General features: G+C 36.8%; 1 non-coding gene across 1 annotated transcript; it reads left to right on the forward strand.

Moving 5' to 3' along the window:
• Nucleotides 1-18,878: 18,878 nt before the first annotated feature.
• On the forward strand, nucleotides 18,879-18,985 carry LOC113255401 (U6 spliceosomal RNA). Its single transcript, XR_003316278.1, has one exon. It is a non-coding gene; the product is annotated as a U6 spliceosomal RNA (small nuclear RNA).
• Nucleotides 18,986-25,621: the final 6,636 nt, after the last annotated feature.

The raw sequence follows: 25,621 nt of genomic DNA on the forward strand, positions 1-25,621 counted from the left end.
ACTCCTACGACAGTGGTAGTGTGATTAGAAATTATCTCCAGAGTAGGCAAAACAAACGTCTATGTTGAGATCTGCACAAAGTCTCTCCCTCCCAGCATCCTTTTAACTGAGTTTATACTCACTGAGATCTACATATGACTGGTAAAGTATCACACTTTTCATCTGTGCTGTTGTGGTGAAGCACCAATTTTCCTTGAGACATGGGCAGCGTTTCCTTCTGTCAAAATTCTATCTTTGATTGTATAATAGGAACCAAAACACAAAAATCCTCAGCAGTTTATGACCAGTGTTTGATAACTGCCAGAGATCACTTTGGGTTTTGAAGGGCTCTGCAGCAGGAATTTCAAAGAAAAGACATTTAAACCTCTCTTCAAAAGTCACTATTGATGGTTTGACACGAAGGAAGTTTCTTTGGTTATCCTACCACTCTTACATTCCAGGAACTCAAAACATACTCTCAAAAAGAGTGAATAAAATGGTAAATTTTATGTTGTGCATTTTTTTACCATAATCAAGAAAAGAGTAAATGATACTAGCTAGCTCTAAAATCTTACTATTAAAAGTCAAGTAATTGTCATTAGCCTTAATCATTAATCTCAGTATTAATAAATTTTACCCATCTCACAGGCTGATGTACCCTTCATTCTTGATGACACCCTAAGAACTTAGAGATTCTGTCCCTTAACATGTTGAAAATTGGTGTGGGCTTTCTGGAGGGGAGCATTTTCACATCATCTGGATGAGCCAAAGGGTCATGTCACATCCCAGTTAGCAATACAACTTCTAGAAGCCATGTGGTAAAAGTACAGCCAGAGAGAAATTTGGCAATAGGCATGTGGGAAAAAGAAAAAGGGCTTGCTCCTACTTTTTTTCCTCCAATAAAAACATTTCTAAGGTATAGTTCTTGGATGAAATAATAATATATATTGTTAGCTCAGAGTCCTTTTTATGAGTTATAGGTAAAGGACTATAGGATTTCAAAGAAGTCTTAAGACTACTCTCTTTACTAGCAGACTTTATCTTATAAATTCTGGTCTTCCCTCTCAGAGGATAAGTAAGAATATTCTAGGTAGAGAAGATGTCAAAAGGACAATATTGTGGGAGGAGTAAGAGTGGATAAGAAAAGCATATATGCAAAAACAACAACCATGCACATGAAGGAGAGTTTCAGGGGCTGGTTAAGAGTTCAAGATTTTTAGAAATAGGGTTACAGATGGGAATTGTATGAATTTCCCAATGCCTCTATAGCCAATTACTTCAACTTAGTGGCTTAAAACAGCACAGATTTGTTCTCTTATATTTCTGGAGGTCAGAAGTCCAAAATAAATTTTATAGAGCTAAAAGTGAGATTTGGGCAGGCTTGGTTCTTTCTGGAATTGCCAGGGGGGGATCTATTCTGTTTATCTCATAGCTTGTAGAGGCCACCAACACCGCTTGGCTTGTGGCCACATCACACCAATTTCTACTTGTGTTGTCACAGTGCCTTCTTACCTCTCTTACCTCCTTGTCTCTCTTATAGAAGGCCTCTTTAATTACATTTAGGACCCACCTGGATGACTGAGCATCGTCTCCCATCCCAAGATTCTCAAATTAATCACATCTGGAAAGTCCTTTCTGTCATGTAAGGTAATATATTCACAGGTTCCAGGGATTGGTATGTGGACATCTTTGGGGGGCCATTATTCAGCCTACCTTGGGAGGTACTAAATATTATGATAATATCTATCATTACTACACATTTTTCATGACACTAGATGCTTTACACACTTTATATCCCATAACTCTCTTCTTTCTCTGCCTCTCTGCAACATGGTAATGATTAAAGATGGTATTTAAAATATTTAAAAACTTATACATCAGGGCACTGAGCAATCAGATTGGATTCCAGACATAGTTGTGGAGTCGTCACAGCTGTGTATCTGATAGAGTTCCACGTGGTCCCAGGAAAGCATTCTGGAAAGCCATAATGTGCAAATGTGAGCCTACTGATTAAATTCTCAGCCTAAGGAGAAGCTTACTGAGCCACCTAATGGAGACAGGCCCTCTGCAAGGTACTTTCCATGCATTAACATAATTTATCCTTATTTTAACTTTCTTGGAGGAGAGGCTGTTATCACTATTTTACAGATGAAGAAAATAAGGCTCAGAGTAGTTAAATGACTTGCCCATGTCACAGGCTCACTATGATCACCAGGAGCCAAACCTTGTGTGATTGTAACTTGCCTTTTGCTGCCATCAGGTTATACTGAGTCTTATGCAAAAATCTAATATAATAATATAGTCTAGAAATACTTAAGGATTATCAAAGCAATATGATGGTCTGTATAATGAATTAAATATTAGATTTGTAAAAATAATGTAATAAGCCCTTCTTCAATGACAAGAGTCAGTGCGGCCACTGCTGCTCCTCAACAGAGAGGGTCTAATCATCGTATCAAATGACTCACTCAGTTAGTTCTCAGGAGGGGCCCAGAAAGGCTCATTCCCACAAGCGCATTGCCAAAGGAATCTAAGTGGTATCACATGGGCCTCCCAAGCATGGGGCTTGGCACAAGAAAGTCTCTGGCTGTCTAATATCCCTACCACTGGCTTTTCTACCAGTGCCACATATCTTTCCCAGCATATTCAATGTAATTTTTGAAGTTATACAACAGTAAAATTAATTATACTCTTCTTGGTTTGCTTAGGCCTACAGAATTTAACAGCCGCCAACTATATAAGACATTGAATGATGAGTTTCAAAATAAACTTTGGCTGGAAATATCACAGTCATCAACCCTCATCATTACTTGGAAATATCATATTCATTTTTTGTTTGATATGCAACAAATGTATTTATTTATGTGAGCCTGACATTTTTTTGCTAGTGTTCAGAGAGAATAATTATTTAAAGGAACCATGAGAGAAATCAAGTGCAAATTCATAAGATAAACACAGTTTAAAATATTTCAAATCCTGGATTATCACTGGATCCAGGTGCAAATGTCCTACTCTTCATGCAAACACCCTTGTAGAGACACTCGGCACACGATAATTTAACACACCTATCAGCGCCTTCAAGGTATCACAAGGAGAAAGTTTTGTTTATTTTCAGCAACATCCAGTTCCCTAACACATGGTAATTCCTATATTTGGAAAAAAAGGGTATGAGCTCATCAGCAGAGCACATCACAGTGGTAACTCAAACAGGGTGGCTGATGACATAGGGAAAGGTGTTGGTAAATTTACACAGGCCATTAACCTAATAATTTATTCAACTTTCTCTGCAAATTCCCATGAATATATCCACGAAGGAATATATATTCATATCCTTAAAATCTTGTTAAAAGAACATTGGGTAATTCAAAAAAATCTTGTAATTCTGGGGAGATAAAATGAACAAATCCTAAATCTCCTTTATGACCTAACACTGAAGTCAGTGTTGTCACCCCCACCAAAGAGACCAGGCAAGAGCTTTTGTTGCCTGGTTACCCCCATGTCCTCACAGGTCTGGGTGCTTAACTTAGGGAAATGAATTCAATCCAGCAAATGATCCTTGATTTGGACACTTCAGGGGTCCATCAGTTTACTCAAACCAAACAGTGCTTTGTTTAAAAATGGTCTTAGAATTTCATTCATTCCTTGAGGGTGGGGACAAGAGAAGGAGAGAGACAGAGGACATGAAATACACACAAACCCAAAATATATTATTTTTAAGTATTTTAACTTATGATAAACGTTAATGTCAGCACTGGCTGCAAGGATGGGAATTCACTGTGAGATGTTATCAGAGACCAGAAAAATCCAATATACTTCAATTACCTGCATGCTACTTTAACTCAGAGAGCATGTTACTAATGGTTTTCCATCATAGCACAAAATCAAAGCAAGAATATAGTCACGTTAATGCTATTTTGTGGGTAGGGATGGGGAGAGAATGAGCAATTATGAAATCCTAAAGCTTAGGGAATCAGAGAATATTATAAGCATTATGTTAAAATGTTTAGTGTCTATAAATTCATTTTTAATAGATGTATAAAGAGCAGAACTAAGATGCTTAGTTGAACATTTTTCCAAACCATTCTCATACCATTTCAACGGAGAAAAAAAGGATGAGCATTGTTGTTTTCAGTTTATGCATGTGATCTTTACATAAAGTTTTAAATTTCATAAATTGTCCCTAATTTGTTTCAGCTAAAAATTAGAGATTAATTTATCAATTTATAGTTGGCTCTCACTAATACTTATCCTCTACTCTGAGCCCATTTGTTTACTTATTCATTGATTTACTCATTCATTGGTCCTATTAATATTTATGAGTACTATTTTGTGCCAGTGGCTATGGTATGTCTCAAATATTCAAGAGTGAACAAGAGAATGTTCTCTGCCCTCGTAAAGTTTCTAGTGAAGGTGAGAAGACAGATTTTGGACAAAGAATTTAAAAAACAATTAATTAAATAAAATGACTATTATAAAGGAGGTATAAAGCACATTCTAAAAGCATATAACTCCTAACCTCTTAATGTACATTACTTTTCAGCTGAAGAAATCAAAGCTAGGACTGAAATATGGAATTTAAGTGGCAAGTTTTTATTCTGACATATTTTTATTTTTAAAGGGATTTCTTAAACACCACTAAAAGATCTTTCTTATTTTTATTTTATTTTAAATTCCAGTATAGTTAACATACAGAACACTACAAGATCTTAAGATTACTGCTTTTAATGTTATGCATATTATCAAACTGATACATAAAAATTAAACAATCAAAATGAAATATAAATGATATATTTATATCACCATCATTTGGAGGATTAGGGAAGAATCAATTTTTCTTGAAAGTCATACTCATTTTTTAAAAATCCCATATACTACAAGCATTTTAGTATGTTGGTCTAAGATGTCTCTGGCCCTGAAACCATGTAATCCTGTGTCTTTAGTTTAATCCACACCAAAATATTTGTGTATAATTTCTGATTTTAAGACACTTTCTAGGCTTATTAAAACCTACAGATGTCTTTTCTTCAGCATTAAAATTATACCCTGAGGAATGATACCACTGTACTGAAGTTTCTTCATTCTCTTTTGGATGATGACAAATACAGCTATTTGCAGCACGATGACAGTTCCCTTAATATTCCGGAACATACTATGTGTTGCAGAAAATAAACTCTAAGTATATTGTGAGCATTATATTTTATCATTGACTTAGAAATAGATTTTGAATGCCAAATCCACGCTATTCACCAAACCAGAAACACGTCCACTTTCAAGTTACCTAATTGTCTTCACTTCTTGAGGTGAACTCTTTAAATTTCACTGAGTACAACACTGAACTCATTCCTTTATCTGTAGCTTCCGTCAGCCACAAGTTTCATATTTTACTAGGCTCTAAGCATAACACTCTTTTGAGTCTTTCTAATATAAAGACTTACAGCTCACCATACACACGCACAAGAATCAACACCTCTTTTTTGGTACAAATGCATCGTTGTATAAAAAGACAAGAGTGCCAACGTCGCCAGCAGGACACAAACTGCAGGTGCTTTCCTCATAGTGAAGTAGGACTTTGTGATCACCTGTCTCTACCCTCTTACCCATATTTTCTGTTAAAAGAAAAAGTAAATGCTGATGAGCTTGCTGGGTGGGTGGAGACTTCACCTTTGGACACAGAATGACAATATCCTAATTCAAGTTGTGTATGGCTGCAGTCCCTGTCATTTATTTTGCTATTACTGTAACCAAATGAGTGAATCAGGTTTCATCTTGATTATGTCCAACTATTACTCAGAGCCTTACACATTGTGGACATTTTATCCATGTTCTTAATCATTGAAATTGGAATTTGGAATATGAGGTAATGTTCAAAAAAACAAAATGACCAGTTATATATTATTGGTATAGGTGATATTCGGCGTGTGCTCATTCAAGACTAATGTCACCTTAAAATGACCTACTTCTCCACAATGCCAGAGGCAGTCCCTAAGTAATATGTCAGATAATAGACACTGGCATTAACTCTCTCAGTGCGCTTTTGTTTCATTTACTTCAGGACATATGAGGTAATATTTTAAGCAATAAGATGTTTTTGGCTTCTTTAATATTTCTACTTACAATTAGGTGGACCTGGAATTCTTTTATAACTGTGAAATTTCATAAAGAAAAATCCCTTCTCACTATGAAGTAGAATACTTCAATTATTTTGGCTGATCAAAATAAAAGCTCATGAAAGTCTCGTGGACTCTGATTATTAACTTTAGTTTTATAATTCAGCTGTCATTACTAGCTCTGTTAACAACACCAGTCATTAAGTCATAAACTGCTCAGAATTTTTATTTTGAGAAGTAACTTCTGCATGAATAAAACTCCAGGATTAGATAGATAGATATAGGCACACAAATATGATTTAAAAATAAAATCTTAAAAAAATATTTAAAATAACACAGGGTCCAAAATATATATACATATATATATACATATATATATATATATACATATATATATATATATACATATATATATATATATACATATGTGTGTACACACACACACACACACACACTATATCTATATATAGATAGATACTATCTATCTATCTATAGATAGTATCTATATCCCAGTAGTTGAAAAGTGAAAATGTTGGTTGATGGTCCTGTGTTTGGCTTATTTCTCCAGAGAATTTTGTACCTACAATCACAGTTCTATACAGTACTTTTGGGGTACTGTTGTCCAGAGCTTCCCTTTCTCTTGGGGAAAAATATGGGTCACCCTCTGAGAACAAGCCATACTATAGAGGAAAGCACAGCTAATTCTTTCAACAACCAGAGACCCTTCTATGCCCTGCCAGGGCAATGTTACACATCTATTACATGGAATACAATTTCAATGGTCACATTTGAAAATAACTGAATTCTCAACCAAAGGATACTCATTTAGACCCATAGCTTATTTTCTCCTAAATAAGTATATTTTGCTCTATATCAAATGTTATTCTCTTGCCTGGGTTATTTCTACCTGCAGGAAACATACAAAATGAATTAAAACAAAAACTGTGGGGAAAAGGATTAAGACTGAATACCTAACACATTCATAGGACATTCCAAAGTTTAGCTCTGTCCAGAATGCTACAATATTCACAGACGGCAAGAAGCAGCTCAACAAATATAAAGAGGTAATTACATTTGCAAAGTCATTATCAATGAGTAAGAAAGGGGAAAAAAAAGTTCAAGGAGTTAGGACATCACAAAGATCAATGGCATCAATGGCCACTCTGTGCCATCTGCATCGAACACCACAGTGTGCAGGGACCGTACAGAGAGAGTGAGAACAGAAAAAACCAACATCACTTATGAGTGGAAAAAAAAAAAAGTAAAAGCTTAACAATGAAACCAAGGTGGAGGAGAGGTAAGAAAGGAGACGTGAAGAAGGGAAGGGAAGAAAAGTGAAGAAAGACAATACACAGATACAAACAAAAGAAGGAAGTACCATGAACTTCTGTGTCCTCACTATACAATTTTCCTAATGATACCGGAGGGTGATGAGAAGCCCTTCAGTGACTGCTCATTGCCTTTCAACTCATTTCAGCAGAAAACTTGGGTAACTGCCACACCAAAAAACTCATAAAAGAAAATACCAATATATGTATGAATCATATTCCAACTTCCACTCCTGGAAATTGCCTGACTTCTTCATTGTCAGTAAAATACTGAGTCTTCCTTGAATGAAGTCATCATCACAGCATTTTCTAGCTCAATTCAAAATACAAAAGACCACTGGCCTGTATTCAATGTCTTTTCCAATGTCTTTTGCAAATGAGGCTTGTAGGCGATACTGAGAACTGGAAGCATCAACCCCCCAATTGCATCAAAAACTGGGGATGTACTGCATGGTGACTAATATAACAAAGTAAAAATTATTAAAAAAAAAAGAAGTTTATACTGAAACTCTGCTCAGATGTCTGTCATATATGAATGATAAAGAGGAGAAGTAGCAATAGTGGTAAAATTTATAGAAAAAGCATGGCCAACAGCTGTGATCAGTGTGCATGCTAAATGAATTTCCTTCAAGAGAAATAGCAGAGTATTTGGGGTAGGTGACTGCTATAAGTGAGCTCCGGATAATCACGGATTCTTCTTATTCAATGATTCCATAGATCTATAATTTGAAAGCACAATGATATATTTCAAAAGGGAAGTTGAGAGGCTCAATCTCTGGGCTCTGCTCTCAATGTTGGGCAACTCGCCTTTTCTTTCTGGGCCTGAGTTCCCATATCTTTAATATAATGTATCCTTTTCAGCTTTTAGAATTTATGACTTTTCATTTACAACTGCATTTGGTGATCACCATTTGGCACAAACAAGCTGGCATGTGGGCACAGTTGCATACATGCACATGCGTGCACACACACAAATTTCTAGCTTGATATTAGTATGACTTTCTATGGCCCACATAGAATTTACACTCGTTTTATTAAAGATCAGTGTTTATCTAACCTAAAGATTTCTTTGGATAGAACATTTAACGACTCACAAGAAAACCTATTCCAATATCTCCTAACACCAACTGAAAGGAATTTTCTCACGTACATGAACAATTGTTTTAAAATTGAAATTTCACCATATTTTAAGGTAAATAAAAACAGTGTGTTCTTCTATGATTGAGGTAGGTCATTGAATGCCAGCTTATATTTGATGAAAGCAGTCTTTGCACAGAAAAAAATTGGAAACTAAGGGATATTTAGAGGATGAAAATAAAAGCTATAAAGGTGTTATGCAAAATGGAAATAAAGACCCGTAATAAGTCTGGTAAATATCCAAAATTTTAAAACATGAAAAGTAATACAAGTATTAGGACATGCTTATCTTCACATGCAGTCGTGTGGGCCATCTGCAATGAGGCCTCTGAAGGCTCGTACGCCTTAGAAGCCTAAAGTATGCCCCCTGCATTTAGTCATGAAAAAATTTTAAAAGAGTGATATGAAGTCAATAAAAATTGGCAACAAAATTTTGTCCAAAGTGAATGCAAAGCTATAGATTCTCAGATACCAGGAGGGTAGTTTCTTGCACCGTCCAGCAAGAACGTTCTACAGGGCTCTTCTTCTGTCACCCATCTATTGAAATTTAGTGTTCCTAGGATTCCAGCCAACTCACTTTCATGGAATAATCTCCTTTACTCTTACAGGTTTAACAACAGCTTATATCTGATGAGTTCTAAATATGTATCTCCAGCTGCAACTTGTACACTTCAACGTCTACCAGTCTCTGTAACCTGTGTGTCTCACAGGAACCTCAAAGGCAACATGTTCAAATTTAACTCACTATCCTCCCCCTCAGACTAGCTCATTCTCCTCTGTTTTCTTTTTTTTTAAGATTTTATTGTTAAGTAATCTCTACACCCAAAGTGTTGGTCTTGAACTCAACCCCAAGACCAACAGTCACATGCTTCACCGAAGGAACCAGCCAGGAGCCCCTTGTCCTCCTATTATCTTCCCCCTGCCCTGACAGTATGATCATTCAGCCAGGAAATCAAGCTAGAAATACAGACATTATTCCTGACTGTCTCTCACTCCCAGCCTCCAAACAGGCAGCAAGTCATGTTGATTTTTACTTTCTAATTCTTTAGGTCTAATTTATCTTGCCTCCATTCGGACTACCTTTGGACAGGTTCTTATGTCTTACCTTGGCTATTAAAATAACATTTTAGCTGATCTTCTGCCTCTTAAATTTATTCTTTGTGCAGCCAACAGAGGGATCTTTGAAAAACACAATTCCATCCATTTTTCTCCCCTGTTGAACATACTTCAGTATCTTCTGAGGCCTTTGATGTTACACACAGGATTATTCCCTTGAGAGCTGAGCCCTCTCAGCCAACCCCTCCAAGTTCATCTCTCATTACTCCATGACATATTTGTTTTGTTTTAGCAACACTAGAATACTTGGATTCCTCCATATATCTGGCCTTAGCTAATATGTCTGTGTTTTCAATATGTCTTCTTTGCCCAAAAACACCATGATGTTCTTCTTTAATCTTTCCTATATCAACCAGAATAAATCTTTCACATCTGTTAATATTCAGCTCTGCCAACCTCCTCTCAGAAGCCTTTCTTCATTCCCTTCCTCTTCAATAACCCCTCCCTTTTGTGCTTCCCAGCCCTGGCATACTAGCTCTCTCTTCCACTTAGAACACTGTATTGCTCTTATTTTCTTATTTCTGGGCTGTTCTCTCTCACTAGTGAGCTATGAGATCACTGAGGTCAGAGTATTTGACTAGCACAATATCTGGCACTCCATAAATACTGAATTAAATAACGAATATAAATATGATTCCAGATTCCTAACTTCAGTGTTTTGCTCATGTAGAGTATTTAAATGAGATCTGGATATAGGTGCTTATAACTAAAGTCATTTTTTCACTTGAAGGAAATAGATGACATATTTAGAGAAAAGTTAAGTTACATAATTCCTGTCTCTAGGTTTGGAACACAGTATTACAACTGACTGCAATCGTTTTGATATAAAATGTTTTTGTAAGTATGACTGTTCTGGACAGAAACTTAATGAGATTTTCCAAATCTGCTGTTTTATAGCTTGTTGAGTTTAGATACTTGGTTTAAAGTATAGAAAAATTACAAGAAAATATCCTAGAATTGACTCTCAGGTTAGCTAAACCCATGGAAAAGCAAGAGGCCAAAATTTGATGTTTAGAAGATGTTTGAGGGCACCTGGTTGGTGCAGTCAGTTAAGAGACTCTTGGTTTCGACTTAGGTCATGATATCAGGGTGGGGAGATGGAGCCCCACCTCAGGCTCCCCACTGAGTCCGCTTAAGCTTCTCCCTCCCTCTCCCTCTGCCCCTCCTGCTTGTGTGAGCTCTCTCTCTAAAATAAATAAACAATTTAAAAATAAAATAAGATAAAATAAAGGACACTTGAAAAAATGGTGAGATTTTAAAGGATCCTGAATATATAACGAAAGCTTTGAGCATGTTGAGTGATGGTGATTGCTCTCACTCCTGTCTCAGAATCGTTAAAACTCTACCAGAGTATGACAAAAATGAGTAGTGTAATAAACCCTGGGCACTCTTGGTTTTATTTTTATTTATTTTATTTATATTTTCTGCATTTAATCTACTGATTTTATATGGTGCTAAGAGAATACTACTCTACAAGCGGTTTCCCAAACAAAGAAAGCAAGAGTTAAATGATAAATCCCTTTAAGAATTATTTATACTTTGTAAAATATTCCTCTTTTGTTTTGGATTTTAGCACTGTTATTGTGAAAATTGTCTATCCAAATTTATAAAGATATAAAATGAAAGTAATATCCTCGGAAAATGCCATCTGTACTCTTAACTTGTCTCCTGGGGGAAGAGAAGATAAAATAAACAAGGCCTACTGAAAAGTATTTCTATAAGAAGCTCTTTTATGGAATAAAGCTAACAGGGAACTGGCAAAAGAAAGATCATAAATGTTCGAACAGCCCATAATAACATCTGCAAGGTCACTGTTAAAACACAATAAAAGAGTCTATACTGCCAACCTCTTAATCCCCTGTAACATTTTAGAGAAGAAAAGGGCAAGGTAGTATTGTCATTCATAAGATAGAAGCCAAATGATAACACCGTAATAGGAAAATCCTCCTTGTCCATTTTTATTAAGAAAAATAAATTCCAAGTCATAGTTATTTACTGTTATAGAATCCTGAATGGTTACCTTAACTCAAACCTTTATGTCAAACAAAAAATGTACACACAAACACACATATACATTTTTATTGAAAGGTGCCTCCCATACTGATACAGTGTTTCTAGACTCTTTGGGAAACTAAAAACAAAATGAAATTAGAAATTCTAATATATGTACTTGTTTTTTCAATAAGACTATACTTCCTCTTTTCTGCTTGATACTGTAATGGCAGGTATATGGCATTATGCATTTGGCAAAGCCCATAAAACACTGAGAATTTTGCTAAGAATTGCCCACTTTTGTGTTGTGGGCATCTGAAAATGCTGGTACCAACTGTCTGTAATCTTTGCACTTCCTGGTTTCTTAAATTCTAGTAGCAACTCTCCTGATTCCCAAACTTTCAGCTCTTGGAACAACTGTATAATTTTATAATTACTTGTATTATATACTGTCCTGTGTGAAACTCCTAGAATACGGTCATATATATTTATTACCTCTCTCATCACAGATGCCACCACAGGGAAGAAATGTACAAATCCATAATGGTAGTAAGGTACCTGAAGAATCATCAGAAAACAATATTTAACAAACAAAGGAGCCAAAGCAGATGAAGAAGTGATACTTAATGAAAAAAGGTAAAATAAACCATGGTTTGAAGTATCTAGAAAGGATATGAATGAGGGAGAAAGAAATTGAGATTGTCTTGTCCAACCAAAAACGTTTAGATATCCAAAACATCAAGTACAGTGAAGCCAGGAAAGAGTACAGGAGTGAAAAGGGTAACTAATAATAAGAGTTATAACACTAAGTCTCTAAATATAGAGGTAGCCATTACGTCTCTCACTGCAAGAGGGAAATATTTGAAGACCCTTCACTAAAAACAAAAACTTCATTAATATAAGTAAGTAAAGGAAAATACTAATAGCTCCACACAGAAGTCCTGCACAATCTGCCATGTTCAGATCCTTCATAAAACCATCAATCCAGCCCCATCCCCCTAAAGCAAAATGCAAGTTCATTCAGCTTTTCATCCCTTGAACTTGAATAAAGATGATCATGGCTCATCAGGAATCTGAAGAAAACCTGCCTTGAAAGAACCAAACGAAGGAAGGTAAAATGACCCACATGAAAAAAATAATTTGGAGAAAATTTGTTAATATTTTCAACTACTATCTTAAGAGAAATGTAAGAAAATCTTCCTTCACTATAACAAGATCAAGATGTCACGGTAATGTAACAATCAGAGAACAAGAAAGAGCTAATAAAAATAGGCTTGCTAAAATAAAAGAGTCAATGGAAAAGTTAGAATATAAATATGAGAGAAGTTCCTAGAAAGTAGAATTTTTTTTTAAAAAAAGATTTTATTTATTTATTTGAGAGAGAGAGAGAGAAAGAGAGAGCAGGAGCACAAGTCGGGGGAGGCAGAGGGAAAAGCAGACTTCCCGCTGAGCAGGGAACCCAATGCAGGGCTCGATGCGGGGCTCGATCCCAGGATCCTGGGATCACGACCCGGGCTAAAGGCAGACACTTAACCGACTGAGCCACCCAGGCGCCCCTAGAATTTCTTTAAAAGACAAAAAATAAGATAGGAAAGATAAGAGATAGTGAAATTCATCTAAGAGATTCTACATCCAACTAATATTCCTGGAATAAGAGAATGGAGAATATTGAAGATGATAAATTATCACAGAAATACTGTTAGAGTATTTGCAGAGCTTATGGATCCAAATCTGTAGATTCAAAAGACCCACAGCAGTGGGTAGAGGTTGCACTGATAAGCTAAGGCTGCCTAGGGAATCTGCTAGAGGGCTGCAAGGGAAATCTTATCAGCCACCAGAAGAAGCCACCCAGGTACAAGGCTGAAGACTACGTCAACCACTGTTTTCATTCCACTCCTGGAATCATTTCATCTATTCTCACAAGTTTAACTGTAATCTGCATTTGATGACTCCTAAAAATTGTATCTCTAGTTAGAACTTCCATACCTCAAGACCTGCAAGTCTGCTCTACCTCATATCTTGCAAGAAAGTCAAATGTACCATGTTCAAATTTGATTTACCATCCTTCCCCACATAGTAGCTCTTCCTTCTGTTTCTTTATTCCTCCTGTTCCTGTTTTCCCTTTATGCTGTAGGGGCCAAGGGCAGGCCACCCCAACATGTGCCACTTTGGCATGCAGATTATTTTAAGCTGAAAACAAACAAGACCCAAACACTCAGAAAGAAACTTTAACCTTCCCCCTAACTGCCTAAAAAAGAATTTAGATAAGAGGACCTGACCCAGTAAGAGAGCTGTCACCACAGATAACCACATTATAATTTGAACCAGGGGTGGTAGACAGGGAGGAATTTAGCAAAGTCTGTTTGTTAAAATTCTTGGCTATGTCCCATTGTTTCTCAACAGTCGAAACATTTACTCTTCTGTATCCTTCTGTGAATTGCTTTTTTTCCCTGTGAAGTTCCAGATCCCTACCTCCTCCTTAATTCAGTATGACATATATTACTCATTTTGCCTGATGGTCTTTGGAGTCTCACATTTATGCAGATTCTCCACACATATGAAATTACACTTGATTTTTCCTGTTGATCTGTCTCATGCCAATTTAACAGAGTCCAGCTATAAGAATCTTGAAGGATGGAGAAAAATTTTTCAACCCAACAATTGGACAATCATCCATCAAATAGAAACAATTCGATATTTGGGAGTCATGCTTTATTCTGCTCTCTCACATCAGCATACAAACAGCCACAGAGTTCTGTCGATTTTGCTTGCTTTAAAAAAAACCCTCCAATCCATCTTACCTTTTCCATTCTTACTAGCTTTATGTTGAGTCATATAAATTTGCAGCAATCAAAGGTAGTATTGGCAAGGAACTAGACAAATTTATTACGGAACAGAATACAGGTCAAAACCGGACCATGTATATATAAAAATTACCACAACAACATGGAGATCATATCATGATCAAGGTGGCATTTTAAGTAGACGAGGAAAATATGGCTTTTTCAGTATATGGTGATGGGATCAGGGGTTATCCATTCAGAAAAAAAATGAAGTTATAATCCTTTATGGCATAAGCATAATCACATTTACAGACAAATTTAAAACTTAAATGTAAAAAACAGAACTACGGAAGTATTAAAAGAAAAAACAGGAGATGATATTATAAGACCTTGGATTAAAGACTTAACAGAGGAGATAAGGAAAATACAGTATGCAAATCACTGAACACAAAGCAGTAGAGGCTCCTATCTTCCCTCTGTGGTATAAACAAGAGTGATCGTGAAAACTGTAAGCCAGTTTTTCCCAATGCATTGCTTTGCTTTGCTCCATTTCTCTTCCATATCTATCCTATTAAACTTTTTTAGAACCTTGTTCTTATTCTCCGAACTTCCTCATCTGTATCATCTTGATTTTCAAGCCTAAATGCTCCAAACTGTGTCAGCCATTGCCCATGGAGGCTCCCTACCTCTCTGTCCATCAAATGCAAAACTCGCAAGTAAGTTAGAGTTACCCTATGTAGCACTCACTGTATTTCAGGCTTTGTACCAAGCACCTTACATACCTCATTTTTAATCTTCAAGACAACTTTCAAGGAAGGTTTTGTTATAACCATTTGGGTATAATTGTTTCAATCTCAGTCTCTTTTTCTTAGGAAAACCACTTATCATTTTTTTTCCTTTTTTTAAAATTTAAATTCAATTAATTAATATATATTACTACTTTCAGAGATACAGTTCCGTGATTCATCAGTCTCATATAATATCCAGTGCTCATTATATCACGTGCTCTCCTTAATGGCCATCAGCCAGAGCCAGTTACCCCATCCCCCACCGCCCTCCCCTCCAGCAACACTCAGTTTGTTTCCTATGAATAAGAGTCTTTTATGGTTTGTCTTCTTCTCTGATTTTGTCTTGGAAAACCACTTTTCTAAAAAGCTGATATACATTTACCTTAAATAATTTACATATAAAGGAAAGAACAATTGATTGAATGAAAACAAACGACTATACAATTTCCCCACCAAACAGAAAGCATTAACATTAGGTAAACATGATTCCAGACATCTTTCTAAGAATGAATTATGACAGGTGGTTTGGTGGACAGAGAGAAAAAGAAATGAGAAAAATATTTTCCTAAAACGTGAATTATATACTATTTTTTTTGAAATTATTAAATTTAATTGTAATTGATATCAACAGAATGAAAATAACTTGAAGATATAATTATTAAACTTCATATAACCACAAGATATTGTGTGAGAAAAAGCAGACAACTCACTCTCCTCCACTTCGAAGAAAAAAAAAAGAGCATCTTAGTGTTTTCACATTCTCTCCTTCTACCCTCCTTTCCCTTCCTCCCATTCTCCTCTCTCTTCTCCTAATTGTTATTCTTACAATAACCAGATTTATAACATGTATAGTCTCTCTACAATCCTAATTCCTATCATTGTTTAGAATTCATCCTATAGATGAATTTATTATAGAGCATTTACTCTGGAATATTCCTTATAAGATTTACCACTATTTCTAAGTTGTGCGTGTGTGGGTATTTGATTAGTACATTTTTTTTTCTCCCCAAAGACTTAGCTTCCATCAAGTCAGGGACCACTGTCACACCACGCCTCCTGCAATGCTTGACACAGAAAAAGTATTCAATACATATTTGTTGGGTAAAGAAGCAAAAGTGTTAAGGGCCCCACGGAAGGAGCATATAGTACAATAATAATGGGGATTCGAAAGAGGGTGAGGTACTCAAGAAAAATTTATAGAAGATGAAATCTTTGAGGACCACTGGATTGTGCTAGATGACAGTGTCACGGGTTAATCTGTATTTTTATTTGAGGAGTGGAATGGAGTAGGAATCAGCAGGAGACTGGCCCAATGAGATATGTGCGTGACATAATTTTATACATTTATGTGTGTTTTACACACAGAAAACTATCTTGAAGGATAATACCTAAACGTTAACTGGAGTTATCTGAGGGCAAATTGATTCCAAATGACTTTTTCTCTTCTTCCTATCTAGCTCTAAAGTCTGTCTCATAAACACGTATCACTTTTATCATCAGATGAAAAATAATAAAGCAATTTTCATTTTGGGAAGATGCATATCCGTAACAATTAACATCTATGGAGGGCTTACTTTGTGCCAAAAAATGCTCTAAATACTTGAACAGTATTGATTCATTTCATAGTTGAAACAAAATGGTGGGGTAAGATTTATTATTGTGCTCATTTTATGGATGAAGACTATTAAAACTAACAGAGGTTAAATACTTTGCTCAAGGTCATATAGCTATTAAGGAGAGGAACTAGCATTTGAAACCAAGCTGTCTAGCACCGGAGTTTATGCCATTACCCAAAAGTACCCCTCAAAGCAGAGCATCATTTTGATAATCTGAGCTCTCTTCATCTGGTTTTCAATTAGAAGAAATCCAGGCAGCGTTACTGACAGACACAGACAGCCTCCACTGTGCAATCTCATTTTCCGCTCATCCACTTTAAAATAGGAAGACCTTCAAGCTTGTTCATTTGACTCTCCCTACCAATAAGAGGCCACAAGAACACCTAGGAACATGCCATTCAAAATCCTTTAAGATGCTGTATCTTGAACAAGTTGTGTATGAAATCAAACCTCTTTATTTTTTCTCCAACCTCTTTTCTTAGATTAAATCCATGGATAATTCATCACCTTTCCTCAACGGGCCATTTCCAATACCTTCAATTATACTGGCATTTCTTATCCTAATATAAATGTCATCCCTCATCAGGGTCACATAATGAAATGCAATGTGCTCTCTTTGCGGGAGTTTTCAAGGCCGTTTGGCGACTGCTGTTCTGTATACCTAATGCATCATTCAGCACTGACTTAACTAAAAAAAGAGCAGGACCTGCAGGTAATTCTTACCCTCCAGGCAAAGTCCATGCCTTAATGTAGGATGGAAAACCAAACACACTAGTGAATCAATCCTAATAAATACACATCTTGCATTGTGACTTCTGGGCCTTTTTGGTTTCCTTTTTTTGCTTGACTCAGAAAGATTCAGAGAAGCAGGTTTTGAGTAAAAGCTTCTTTCTCCAGAGAAGTTCTTTATTCTCTATTAAGAAGCTGGATAAGTCAGATAGAATCTATGTTTCATCAGACTCCTTTATAGCTACTATAGGCTATTTCAAATACGTGTGTGTGTAGGACCTAGTCTTTTTTCATGTATGAAATCTGTGTTTTCCATGAACTTTCTACATTATATCTTACGGTGGTTAAGTGTGTGAGTAGGTTGCATGACCCTAAAATTTTTTCGATGCTTTAAAAGATACCGTGTGTCCCTGCCCACAGCATATTCTTCCAGGGTAGTTCTACTTAGTTCGTGGAGATGTTTTTGAGCCATCTCCTGATAGCCTAGCAGAATTTTTACAACCAACTTGGTTCACTGAAATAGTTGACCTAGAAAACAGAGGTGAAATATTTAATTTGGGGTCTAGAATCATTTAATTCAGCTAACCATATAATTATCAACTCTTTGTCTCATTCTGTATTGTGTGACTCCTGCTTAATGCATAAAAGCACCTCAGGAAAAGGACCAATAAAATCTAGGTTGAAACAACACTTTTTCTCATTTATGCTTTTATTAGGTGAGTCATCTCTTTCATAATCATTATTCTGCCTTGGTCTACGTTATTTAAGTTCCTTCTTTTAACTAATCTCATTTGCTTCCATCTATGCTGATCTGCATTGTTTTCTCCTGAGACACAGTGAAAAGAAAATTGTTGTGCTTTTATCTACTCATGTGTTCTTTCTCTAATCCAGCGGGGAGCTCAGTACTCAATACAGCGTTTTACTGTCACACAATTACATCGTCATCCATCACCATCTATAATTTTTCCAGAGAAACCACTCTGCTTTTCTGTAATTTCTGATGCTTCTGCAATGATCACAGACAATAAAATAACAAAATAAAAGAGGAAAAGCAATTTCAAAAATAAGAGCAATAAATGGATAGCATTCTCTGCTCTCTTTTGACACAAATAAATTCAGTCCCCTGACATCTGATGTATTCACTCATACATGCCCACATTTCACTTATTCATGTTCCCCGAGTCTCTTAACTCTGGGAAAAAAAAAAAACAACAACTGCTGAGGTGTCTTGCACGCTCGCCTGCTAAGCCCTGCTGCTTGCCTCTGCACTGAGGTATGATGAGTGTTCTTTAAAGTGAATCTGGAGCTCGCTTCGGCAGCACATATACTAAAATTGTAACGACACAGAGAAGATTAGCATGGCCCCCGCGAAAGGACAACATGCAAATTCGTGAAGCATTTCATATTAAAAAAAAAAAAAAGGAAAAAAGAATAAGGTGAATCTATGTGGCAGACTAGGATAGCAGGAAAACAGATTGGATGGGCCCAGTTATAGGTCTCTTCACCTGGCTTTGCAAATATAAACTTGGAAGGAAAGCTCAGTCTATTTTCTTAAACATCTGGAAAGAAGACACACTAGAGTTCTCCTATAATTTTCTTATCAATTGTTCCACATCTCAAAAAAAATAAATGAACTGTTATTATTTCTGTAAATACAAGAACATACCTAAAATTAAGAAAATCTAATTGAGCTTGGAAGAAAAACTATATTAGAATATCACTATGTCTTGATGGATCCCCAATTTTCAACATTTGGAGAATTTCAGCACCTCCCAGCTTATTTAATTTACCAGCATGGTTTTCCCAACCTCTTGCTTCTAAAAATGCTGTAGTTTGTTCTGGCAAATGAAAGATCATTTTGATGACTTCAGAGGACCCCTGAAGCAGATTCCTCCTTCACCTCTTTCTTCTTCGAAGCAATCATATAACAAGTCAGTAAGCCATGTTCCAGGTACAATCCTGGGTGCACACTACTTTAGTACCTTTAATTTTCAAAAGTTCTGCAAGGTTAAGTATTATGCATATTCTGCATTTGCTGAAGAATGAAACTCAGTGTTGGAGAGGGTACATAGCTCTTCAAGTCCTGGCAGGTAGTGAATAATACAGTTGATATTCAGAATCAGGTCTGACTGGCCCCAAACTTGTGGTCTTTCATTCCACAACTCCAGGGTGTATCTGTAGGCTTAACCCTAATCATAGCAGCTTCCCCAGGCAGTAGAGAGCTATAGCACAGAGCTAGTTACAGGTGGGATGTGAAAAAGGACATTTTCAACATTCAGTGTTTGTGGGCCCTGCTCCTGGGCTCCCAGGGAAGCTACACTTGAACATTTACCATGGTCAGAATAACTTAAGCAAACTTTAAAGTATGGGCTCTGTGTCTGCCCTGAGCATACAGCATACATCTGCTTTGTTAGCAAAAAACCTAAAAGAAACATTTCAAACAAAAGAGTCAAAATTTCCCTAAGTTCCATTTCCATACCTCCAAAATCTGCAACCTTGCACATAATAAAAGCGTAAGATAAAGCTTGTAATTTTCTGAGATGTCCTTCATCATGATGATTTGTAATTCCTGATGTAATGAAAACCATATATAACCCTGTATTAAACATTCTTTCTCTGGAGCGCCCTCTTCTTCCTGAATTCTGTGTATCCCAGGCAGCTGTCCTAACTGGGACTCGAATAAGACTCTCTTCATTTTTTTCAAAAATTCTAAAAGGTTTGTTCACTTTGCATCAATGGGTTCCTGAGGCAGATAAGGGAATATTCCAGAATGAAGGTTAACTATCCCATGTCACAGAGAAGCTATGACTTCTGTGATACCAGTTATATACACAGTTGTCCTAAATGTGCCCAAAATGGAATTTGTGATTTGGCTATTTGCTGTGGCAGCACTATATGCCTGAGTTGATTAGCACAGACACTTTTACTTTGTAAGGTGAGCTAGGAGGGAGATTTATACCTCCATTTGCAGTTGTCGTTTGGTGAGAGGAACAAGAAACAAGAGAATAGTGGGTACTATGGACTGAATTGTGTACCCCCAAATTTATACATTGAAACCCTATTCCCTAATGGTACCATATTTTAAGATAGGGCTTTAGGAGGATATTAAGACCTTATGTGGTCATAAGGGTCTGGTGCCCTTATAGGAAGAGGAAGAGACATCAGAGCTCTCTCTCTCGGCCACGTGAGGAGGACATAGCAGCAAGGCAGCTACCAAAAAGCCAGGAAGAAATCTCACCAAAAATTCAACCATGCTGGCACCATGATCACAGACTACCAGACTCCAGAACAGTGAGAAAATAAATTTCTGTCATTTAAGCCACCCATTCTATGTGACCGTGTTATGGTAGCCTGAACCTAATACAGTGGGGGTTTGGGGAATGTCATGGTGTCCGTCACCTTTCTTCCTAAAACACATCGTACATCACTACACACAAGAGATTCACAAATGATGACTTGGTTTTTAGGCCAAATGAAGAAAGGAGTTATAGTCAAATGAGGAAGTAACTATATTCATTAAAAACAAAACAAAACTCTGAGCACAAATAGTTCTGCTTCAGGGTACAGGTGACAAAATAGAGCATGGAGGTGGGCAAAGGGTCAGCTCCGCCACAATCTCGCATGTATTGGTATCAGAGACCACAGACACATCATCCACAGAGAGAGGGATGGGGCACCACCAAAATGAGGCCCTGCCTGGAAGGACAGCCTTCCCCATAGGGCAGCAGGGAAAGGAACTGGGATGAGGGATGACAAGGAGCACAATTGTTTGCAGGGCGTATAAAACACTGGAGACTCTCAGAAATAAAGGGAGGAGATTGGAACAGGAGGAGAAAGAGTGAGGACAGGAGAGACTGAGGTGCTACAGTCATGCAAAAGGGGAGCCAATGCACACTGAGGTTAGGACAGACAACACTGTTAATGGGACCTTATCTGTAGTCACCGGTTTTGAGGGATCAAGTGACATTCATATTCAAGCAGTGATATTTTATAATATACATTAATGTTTGCTCTTCATAACATGTTTATCATAACAGACTTTTAAAATTTCTGCCTGAAATACAGTAACAGTGTAGTAGCATTCTTTTTCTTTGCCTTCATTCTGTTTTTACAGAAGAAACTGTTTTATTATCCACGTCAGATACTTTCGCCTGATATTTTCAGGAAAAGCTCTGACATGCTACTAAAAAAGCACACATTCTTATTTTAACTTCCATAAATGTTTAGGTTAGTCAGACATTGCTCTGCTTCTAGAAATATCTATCTCTTAATGTAAAATGATCTTCCCAGGCATAAAAAATTGCCAGGAAAACATACTAAGTGACATGATGCTCACAAGGCTGGTACCTCTGAGAAAAGGCCTAGAAAGAATCTGACAAATTACTGTCAGGTAGCCCATTTAAGAAACACTCACTAAAAGACAGCAGAATCAAATTCCTTGACACCGCTGCAGTCCGTTTTTAAAGCAAGTGATTCAAGCTTTCAGGTTATTTCATACGCATATCCATGCTTTGGCTAAAATTTATTCATCAGTACTGAACATCTCAGATAAGAGACCCAAGTAGCACAAGACAGTAGTCCCAGTGGTTTATGATAGAGCAGCACGTGGAGGGCCCAGGAGAAGAGAACTCCCATTCCCAGAGCAGATCTAGGTATGGGAGCATGGGGAAAACACTGTGCTTGGACAAACAGTGTGGCTCAAGCTACTGGAAGCTGAGAATGGTTCAGGGCCACTAGAAGGGAAGTTGACTGTACAAAAAAAAAAAAAATAAATAAGAGTTGAGAGTGACAAGCATGCCACCAGTCTCCTTCATCTAAGTGCCCCTTTCTTTCCACACACAGGTAGCAACCTACCCGAAGGGCTTCCTTTGCCTTGCTGGGCAGCACGTACTCCGGAGACACTGGGTGCTAGCCTGGGCGGGGACTCGGATTCTCATTTACTGCAGGGCTACACTGATGGGCACAGTGACGTGAGACCCCCGTCTTCCGTTAGGGCATCAGAAGCTGAAGAGCACACACTTGCTTCTCTTTGGGGGAGTGAGAAGCAAGCTCCACTCCCTGTGCAGGCTCTTTTATTCTCCCCAGACTTCCCTCCGTTAGCTTTCAGAGATAGCCAATCCAACCACAGACAAATGTGGCAACGTAAATGACATGTCTTCTGGAGATGATGCAAGGCCCGCCTTCCCAGTCCCTCCCAAGCCACCATGTCACACCATCACCTGTGTCATCTATGCAGGGATGTCCCCGCTGAATAATCTTTCCAACGCAATGTTGGAATATAATGTACTGGCTTGCTTGGGGCCAAGCTCAGCCACTCCTCTGCCTCAGCTGTTTGTATTAAGGAAACATGGTTAACCTTGTGAGGACTCCCCCACTCACTGGGGTGTAGGCTACCAGGCCTTACTAGAAGAAGAGACAGAGGGGGCCCTTTTCGGCTCACCTAGCACTAAGTCACCATTCTCTCAAATTCTGCTCCCCACCCACCTTTTTCTATCACCCTCTCACCTCCAACTGCTCATTACTTACTTTTAAAAGGTTTTTAGTTTGATTTTTTTTGACTTTCTTCAGTTCTAAATTTCTTTTCTTAATCTTTGATTTTCTTTGCATGTTTATTTTCATGACAAAGCCTACTCTTTCAATACTTTATCTGCTTTAATTTTATCTCTAACCTTTGGCCTCGTTTGTTTCTAACTTTTTATCTATTGTTTTAAATCTAATATATTTCATCCTACCATGAATTTTACCTATTTGGTTGTCTTTTTTGTTAAGATTTTAGTTCTTTTTACCCCCTTCCTTTCTGTTCTTAAATTGCTTTCACCTTAAGAAGAAAAATTTCTTCCCCTTCTAACCTACTTTTCTCTATCTCTTATTTCTAAATTGGTTATGTTCTTCTCTTGTTTTCTTCTCTTTCTCCAGTAGCCTTGTTCACTCTGACCAGGAAAGTCATAAGGAACTTTCTCTCCGTTCTTTTCCAGTACGTGCCCCTCCAGACATCTCTACTTGCCTTTTCAAGGACATCCCTTCAACATTCTAATCCCAAGAAATTCAAAAGACCGCAGGTTAATCATTCTCATCAGATCTATAATTCTCTAGATTATTGTTGCCTGCTAACACTTTATGCTATCTAGTTCATGGCTCCAATTTCTAAGTATTTTTAGCACACCTGACATTTGAATTTGGCTTAACTGTGACTACAATTGGCAATAGTCTCTATAAGGATATTTAGATTCGGAGGTCACATATTGCATGGTGCACTGGGTGTTATATGCAAGTAATGAATCATGGAACATTGCATCAAGAACTGGGGATGTATTTTATGGTGACTAATATAACAAAATAAATATTATTAAAAAATTTTTTTGAAAAAAAAAAAAAAAAAGAATCGGAGGTCAGACCTGGGAAGAAACCTTCAATGCCAGTGACTGTCAAACTTCAGTTTTATATTACCTAAAATATTTTTGATAAGCTATTTATTCCCTCATATATTTTCAAGTCCAATTTATTTTTTTCAGAAGTTTAAACATTTGCAAAATAAATAAATAAATAGTTACAAGGAATAGGTTATCCCATTGTAAAATTCAAATTTTAAAATAAAACTGTTAAATAATTTTCTGAAACTGCATCCATGAAATCAAAATGCCATGGTAATTTGGTCTCCATCATCTGTTAAAAAATTTATGAACAAAGACTTCATTAATAACCAGAAATTTAATATTGATAATATTTCCCTGTAAACTTGTATTTCCATTCTATTTACTTAGAAATTGTTATCAAACTTAGAATGTATTTTAAATTTCATTGCATTTTATTGCCCTACCAAATGTCTATGCAACAAAAAAGCATTTAATGGACATTTAATTGTTTAAAACTATACTATGATCATAATGCCTTGAGTATTAAAATTTTCCTTCTGAGTGGAGCTATAGTTATAATCACATAGTTTAGTACATAATTATTCAAAACATTTTATAAGTTTTAATAACTGCTTAATGTAACACTAAAATTTCACTGGAATTCATCTCTTAATGAAACAAATGGTCTTGAATTTCTCAATCTGCTCATTTATTTGAGGGTGAATATATTTCACTGTTAGAATAAATTATATTCTTACATTTAAATTTTATAGTAAGTGCTACAACTGAATAGGTATGTGGGAATGGAGAAAGTTGCATTATGGTAATATTATTAGATCCCTTACAACCCAGACACATGCCAAAAAAGGACCCTGAAACTAAGGATGTGATATCAAAAATCATTCTCAAATGTCTATCAGCTGTAGACTTGAAATAAGTCCTACTTCAATTTTGTTAGAAGTAACAAATTGATATGTACTTCTTTTACATAAAAAAATATTATTCAATCATTAGAGTAATTTACTTTTTTAAAAAAGATTTTATTTATTTATTTGACAGAAAGAGAGAGAGAGCACAAGCAGGGAGAGCTGCAGAAAGCGAGGGAGAAGCAGGCTCCCCCTGAGCAGAGAGCCCATGGGTCTCCATCCCAGGACACTGGGATCATGACTTGAGCCAAAGGCAGATGCTTAACTGACTGCACCACCCAGGTGCCCCAGTAATTCACTTTTGTAATACCAGTACTAGGACAGTATTTCAAATTGTCCTTTTGATTTCTATTGGAAACTTGTTCGATATTTTTCATACCAATGCACCATTGTGAAATCTGTGGTGGGAAAGAGGTGAATGTCTCTTTGTCAAGTGGGAGAGGGACAATTATGAAAAGGGAAATTGGAAAAGAGAACTTGTAACTCTATCTGGATTGGTTCTCAGAAAGATCTGTTTCAGAAAAAGGAACACATATTAACTGAGAGTTTGAAATGGTGTTCTTTAAAGTATGTGCAACGAGGTAACCCTTTGCAATACCTTCCCATATTGCAGAATTCACAGCCTGGGTTTGAAGACCGTAGCTCCATGTAATGCCGGGGTCTGACGTTAGTAGGGCACTACGAAGCGTTGAATCTTTTCAAAGACATGAACGGGAGAAGGTACAATATCGTGTTCCCCAGAAGGCCTCAGGCATAGCTCTACACCA

The sequence above is a fragment of the Ursus arctos genome, unplaced genomic scaffold (assembly GCF_023065955.2).
Source record: "Ursus arctos isolate Adak ecotype North America unplaced genomic scaffold, UrsArc2.0 scaffold_5, whole genome shotgun sequence".
NCBI lineage: Eukaryota > Metazoa > Chordata > Mammalia > Carnivora > Ursidae > Ursus > Ursus arctos.